At 30.1% G+C, this 7035-nt stretch overlaps 1 protein-coding gene across 1 annotated transcript in view; it reads right to left on the bottom strand.

Moving 5' to 3' along the window:
• LOC138936252 (collagen alpha-1(IV) chain) overlaps positions 1–7035 on the bottom strand; it is a 120156-nt gene that overhangs the window by 82994 nt on the left and 30127 nt on the right. The window lies entirely within an intron of this gene.

Below are 7035 nucleotides of genomic sequence, written 5' to 3'. Positions count from 1 at the left end.
AAAATTTACTCTACATTCATTATTCCATACAGCACCGAAAGATTGCAATAACATTGCAGCAACATTTTTCTGCAAGATTGCAATATTGCAGAAACATTGCGAAATGTTGCTGCAACGTTGTTATGATATTGCAGCAACAGTAAAATGTCCGCCTACAGAAATATTGCAATATAATATTGCAGCAACATAGCAATATAATATATATGCAATAATGCTTTATGTATATTTATTGACATAACTAAAAATTAAATGCGGAATAGATAAACAAATGAACTAGCGATTATTGAATATTTTTTTTGCAATATTTTCGGAATGTTGCTGTAACATTGCTAAAGTTATATTGTAAAATAATGTCTTTGCAATATTTCTGCAACATTAAACTGCAATATGCAATATTACAATGTTGCAGCAATGTTGTTGCAATGTTGTTGCAAGCTTCAGTGCTGTATGGGAAAGAATCTCGAACTTACGAATCTCTCTCTCTCTCTCTCTCTCTTTTGCTCTCTAAGTCAAGTTAACTGCGTTTTGTGCATCGTTACACGCAAGATAATTCATTTTCTCGTGTCGCACGTAGAGTAAATTGTCATCGATACCGATTTTATGCGTACGCTCAAACGTCATCTTGTTATGGTAATCTTTTCCCTAAGGAAAAAAAAAGTCGCTAGCGTACTAACGTCAAGGCACTTCAAAGTTTCGAAGGGCTGTCTTCGCGTTAAGAAAGTTAAAACGCTCACGGAATTCTGTAAGAGACTGATCAAGATCAATGTCGGTCAGAAGTCATTTAACTGATCTGCTGAAAAACATTTTGGACCTCTCATGAATTTGAAATTTACGAAATGGAATGTACGAAAAATAATAATAAGAGGATAATAATTCTTTTATATTATTTTATATATGTTTCCTTTAAATAAATATTTTCAATATTTCGATTCCCATGATGACAGGCGACGTATTTATTACGGTGCAATAGCATGTGACATTTCTATCAATAAAATCTTTAGATCTTATCGAAACGATTGAAAATGTAGCGTGATTATAACTAAAATAATCATATTTCTATATAAAAATCGATTTTCTCGAAAATTATCTGAAAATTGTCGATACAAAATCGATATTTCGCTTAATAGATAAGATATTTAATTATTATTTAATATCAATTACAATAGAATATCTGCGAATATTATTTTTCTCTGTATTATATTTCAAGAAAAAAAAAAAAAAAAAAAATTTATGTCTCGATAACGAGAATGATTTATCCGAAGTCTGTTGATGATGTTAGAGTTTCTTGAATTTCGATCAAAGTGCGAATGTAAACGCGACACGAGTTATTTGCATATTTACTTCGCAGTAGTTGAGATTGATTCTCATTAGCATATGTTTTCGTTTTCGTTACGTGCGAACAGCAACCGCCTCTCAATGTGTGTAACGTCACGTTCGATCAGGCGTGAACTGATGCCTCGTTGAATGGCACAAGGACCGAATCGAAAACGGAACACAATGCCGGGCCCGCGTAATGCACGCGGGACTTGCACTCTTCCACGGAGTTTCGAGAAATACGGAAGACATTTTCTCGCGCATACATCGAGTCGACTTCCGGACGGTATTTTGAGTGCCCAGAATACGATATGCAGGAAAGTATATTATAAAGTTACAATATGCGAATTTATTTATGAAATGTACGATCCCTTCCTATTGTGTTGTTAACTTTTTACATTTTTATTTCGCATTTAGAGATACATTATATGTATAAAATAAATTTATTTCTTATATATGTACATGATACAGCACATTTTAATTTACACTTTTATTTAATTTAATTCATCTTTAATAAAATTTTACGACGCAGGGATAATCTTAATAATATTAATTAACTTTATATTATGTAAAGTAATAAAAGTGATATCAAAATGTTACGATGCTGAAAAGACGTGTAACGGATATATGTTTAGTAGCAAAACTCGTGAATAAATTTGCCGACAAGAACTGTTACATCAGTATATTTGATATAATATGATACGTAAGAATTTTTGGCAGAAACACTATCAACGCGAATTTTTCTAAGGTCGATCAACATGTTCGCAGCGTAATTAAAATTCTAGCGAACTTCCCCAAAGAACAGCCACTACGTATTTTAAGAAATAAATTTATGAATAATTCAAATAATTTCTCCTTTCGAGATAATAGAAAATATATACAGGGTGTCCCATTTTAATCTCCTCAAGCAAATATCTCAAAAACCAAGCCCGGAAGAGAAAAATGTTTCAGACAAAAGTTGTTTGGTTTCGAGGGGGCCATAAGATGGTCACAATGATTTGACCTTGTAAAATCATTTGAAGGTCATGTGAAGGTCAACTTTAAAATCTTAAACGGAAACTCCCATTTTTTATTTAGTATTCTTGTAGCTGACACCGAGAGCTTTCCAAAACGCTATAATAAAGTATTTTTTTATTCAGTACTTTTTGAGTTATTTTATATTTTAATCTGACATATTTTGATATAAAAAATAAAATATCTCGTAAAATATTTAGTTTTTGATAATCTTACCGTAATACTTCTATGTACAGAATAATGAGACAAATTAATTAAAATAAAAAAAAAATTGTTTTTAAGAAAATTATTTACAATGTATTTTTTTAAACAATTATTTGTCAAATTAAAATATAAAAGAACTCAAAAAGTATTTAATGAAAAAATACTTTATTATAGTGTTTTGGAAAGCTCTCGATGTCAGCTACAAGAATACTAAATAAAAAATGGGGGTTTCCATTTAAGATTTTAAAGTTGATCTTCACATGACCTTCAAATGATTTTCCAAGGTCAAACCAATGATACCATCTTATAGCCCCCTCGAAACCAAACAACTTTTGTCTGAAACATTTTTCTCTTCCGGGCTTGGTTTTTGAGATATTTGCCTGAGGAGATTAAAATGGGACACCCTGTATACTTCAGAATGCGTATTTAAGTGCGTGGTTATTATCGATGAGATATTCAATTAATTAGCTAATGGAATGATGAAGCAAAATATAGTTTTTTAAATGAATGGAGGAATGATACGTATTAGTATCTTTGTGATTGAAGAATATGATTACGCGGTATTTTAGGACTTCAATTATATTAAATTTCTAAATTGAATAATAATAAATAAATGAATAATAATTGAATAATAATTGAATAATAATAAATAATAAATATTAATTTTTCTAAGCACTCTAAAATTTTCATATTATTTCTCACAAGAGTTATTTTTGACATATATCTAATAAATGTTGATTTTTACTTAAATTTGATTTCGAGCAATTTACGAAAACTCAGAGAACAAAGCTATGAAAATTATCTGTACAGAACAAAGCTTCATTGAATTATAATCTTTTTTAAACGTGCTCCAAAATTGCAGAAATGGCGCCCATGTACCATATGGTGTTATATGATCATAATCAACGTTTAAATTTCAATTCAAATGGATGAAAATGTAATAAATTAGTAAAAATAACAGACCGATATCCCACTAATTGTAAAAATAAATTGAAAATAGTTTTTATATTTTTAAATCAATAAATAAAAGCTCTAAATTATTTTGCGAAGATATTAAATATAAAAAAATATTCTTCCCAATCAGAATAAATGATTGTTTAATGATAATAAATAATATATGTAATAAGTAATATTCTTACCGTTACATTTCATACATTTTCACGTTATAATATGATATATTTTTTTTTTTTTAGCATCGTGCATATAATATTTTTTTATATTATGTTTGAGTAATGCCGTTTCTATCACTATTACTTTCTACTCAAGATTCTCGTCGTGAAGAAAATTCCGGTATATATCTCAGTATCGATTTATGTCGTAGTAAGAAAGTTTACGAGAGAACCTCAAAGAGCATAGCGCTATAGGAGAGACATCGTCCGTCGTAAAGGAATCCTGCTGAGGCCAATGTGTTTAGCATAGTAAGCAGTCGAGCCTCCAACTAGAAGAGCCTTGGTTCGACATATACGTGCCGTATTCTGTAAAATAGAGTCACGAAACGTCTAAAATTCCATCTTGGCCCAGTCCCGGGCACATCGACAAACTTTGACAGCATCGTGAAACCGGCATCGCAGCATTCCATCCGAGATTCATTTTGAAAGCAGGAAAGCCCCGCTAAAAAGCCTCCATCACGTTTTAATTTAGTATTATTCAACGATCTTTGTCTTTTATTGGATTTATCGTAGTATGAAAAGGACAGATGTAATGACAAAAATAGAATACAAATGTAAATTGCGATGTTTCTGTTATTTTAGTAAATTCGACACATATAGCTTAGCAAAACAAAATTTCGCGAATAGCAAAATTGTGCGTGTATTGCATGGAAGCTAACATAAGTTACTGCGCCGGTACATTAATCCCTTTTCAGTAATTATAATTAATTTAATAAACTGCGCTTCTATAATTCGTTTTAAAATCGTCATCGTATTAAAAATTTTATTATTTTTCTACAAGACGGTAATAAATTTGTATTTACGCTCCGAAATTATTTAATTAGAGCAATTTTGTATTTAATTAAAGTTTGATCTCTTATCAAATACTATAAAATAATTTTTCGCAAAAGCGATCTTTCAAAATTAATTTATATAATATAAATATTTTTGTATATTTTATTTGTCCTTTTTATGCTTGTTTATGTTAATATTTATAAACGTTAACAATATAGTAAAAATTTTGTATGAAAATCTCTTTCTCCGACGAAACATTATTTACTAATAAATATATTAATAATTGTACATATAAAAGCATCGATTAAATGTTGATATTAAATATTGCATGTAATTTTTTGATCAAATTAAATAATAAAGACTCTTATCTATCTAATCAAATTACATTGACATTTTGACTAGATAAAATCATAAAAAGCGTTTCGGTCCCTGTTTTTTGGATCCATCCTCAACGCAATATGAAAATATATTATACATTATATCAAAAATGATGACAATAATACCATAATACGCGGAACAAGAGTGAGTTACCTATATTGTCAGATGATAAATGTCTTGTGTAATGTAATTTCGAGACAGAAAGAGACTGTTCGATAAAATATATCACATTAAAAAATAATCGGCAATATAATTATACGAAATTTGATTGTCTGATTGTCTAAATCGGCTTGTCCTGTTTGAGGAAAATCTTCTATGAGTATCGAACACAAAATTGAGCGTGTATCAATATCTTCATTTAAATGTAGACACAAACAACGGAAAAATAAATAAATATGATACGAATGAGGTTGAAACACCATTGAGATTATATTTACGGCACTTTTAAGATGTCAGAATGACACCTCGGAGCATTTTTACGGATCATCTAGACGCATTCTTCTTCTACCAGTGACGCGCGGATTAAGCAAAACGAAAAAGCGTTTGGACAATGCTTGAAATTTATTTGGTATGCATCCTCTATCGAGAGCAATTTACATGCATTCGCGTATTTTTTTTTCCTGCGCCAATGTAGCATTATTTTATATCACAAATCACCCACAATTGCCATTTCGTCCGAAAAGATCCTCGTGTTTTCGACGCGAGTTTTTAATGTCGAGTAAAATTTCGAATTATTTTATTGTAAAAAGTATCGTATATTGTAATAAATGCTCCGAATGGTAGATTTTGCACACCTTCGTCTCATGTAAATGGAGTTTTGACAAACGGAATATTTTTATCTAAACATTTTATGGGAATGTCACGATTATTGTTTTGCTTTCTATCAAATTCTTATATTAATTATCTTCTTGTATTTGTCAGCAAACGTACAATAATATCATCGGTACATATTAATATATTAACGAAAAAGATCAATTGTTTATTTTTCTAAAAAAGTGCCGATCAATATTACAGCCAATATGTCAGATATTTGTTTTAATAAACTTGAAACTTTATTAAATCAATATGCATATTTGCAATGTTTTATAGATTTATGATTTCATTTAAATTTTATTTTTCAATAATAACTGCCATTCGGCAGTCATTGAATTTGCGTCTGTTTACGTTACTAATTCACGAGGATTTTACATACAATCATCATACGCACAACATATTATATACACACACATACTATTATATCCATTAAATTTAGCGGAGTATTAGTTTTAATCAGGAGTTATATTTGCGAAATTATATATAATAGAAATATTTTATATATAATTATATATACAGGATGGCTCATTTAAATTTATCCTTTCGAATATCTCAAAACCTGTAAGTTTTAAAACGAAACTTTTTAGACAAAAGTGATTTGCTTCTAAGAGGGAAAGAAGATAGGAATATTAATTGGACCTTGGATAGCGTTGTTAAGATCAAATTAAGGTCACATTGAATTTTTTAAATTTATATCCCTATTTTTTATTGTATATTCTTGTAGCTCATCCCGAGAGCTCTTCAAAACACTATAATCAAGTATTTTTCCATTAAGTATTCTTCGAGTTATTTTATATCTTGATCTGATATATATTTTGATATAAAAAATAAAATATCTCGTAAAATACTTAATGAAAAAATACTTTATTATAGCGTTTCGAAAGGCTCTCTCGAGCTAAGCTATAAGAATGTGTAATAGAAAATGGGTGTTTCTATTTAAGAAATTAAAGGTGACCTTCACATGACCTTCAAACGACTATCCAAGGTCAAACCAATGGCACATTCTCATGTCCCCCTTCGGGTCAAGTAACTCTTGTCGGAAACATTTTTTTTTTTGAAAATGCATGTATTTTTGAAATATTACAGTGTGAGGGTTAAAATTGGACATCCTGTAAAAAAAAAAAAAAAAAAAAAAAAAAATACATGCGATAAGAGCGACTTCTCCGCGTTTACATCCCTTCAATCAAGCATTTTTATCGGATTTCTTGCAGATAGCGATCATTTCTGCATCTGTTCGTTCACCGGTTCGTCTCTGACATTCGTCGGCTTCGCAAATCTAGCAGTAACGTCGCGTTAAACTCAATTAACGAGCGAGCGCACGTTCGTCGTTGTCGTCGTCGGAACGAAACGGCGTTCGAATATACTCGCG

The sequence above is a fragment of the Polyergus mexicanus genome, unplaced genomic scaffold (assembly GCF_030449975.1).
Source record: "Polyergus mexicanus isolate NDT 795.1 unplaced genomic scaffold, iyPolMexi1.0 SCAF_9, whole genome shotgun sequence".
Lineage (NCBI taxonomy): Eukaryota > Metazoa > Arthropoda > Insecta > Hymenoptera > Formicidae > Polyergus > Polyergus mexicanus.
Note: the sequence above shows the minus strand (reverse complement) of the source record. Positions and strands in the feature narration are given on the sequence as shown.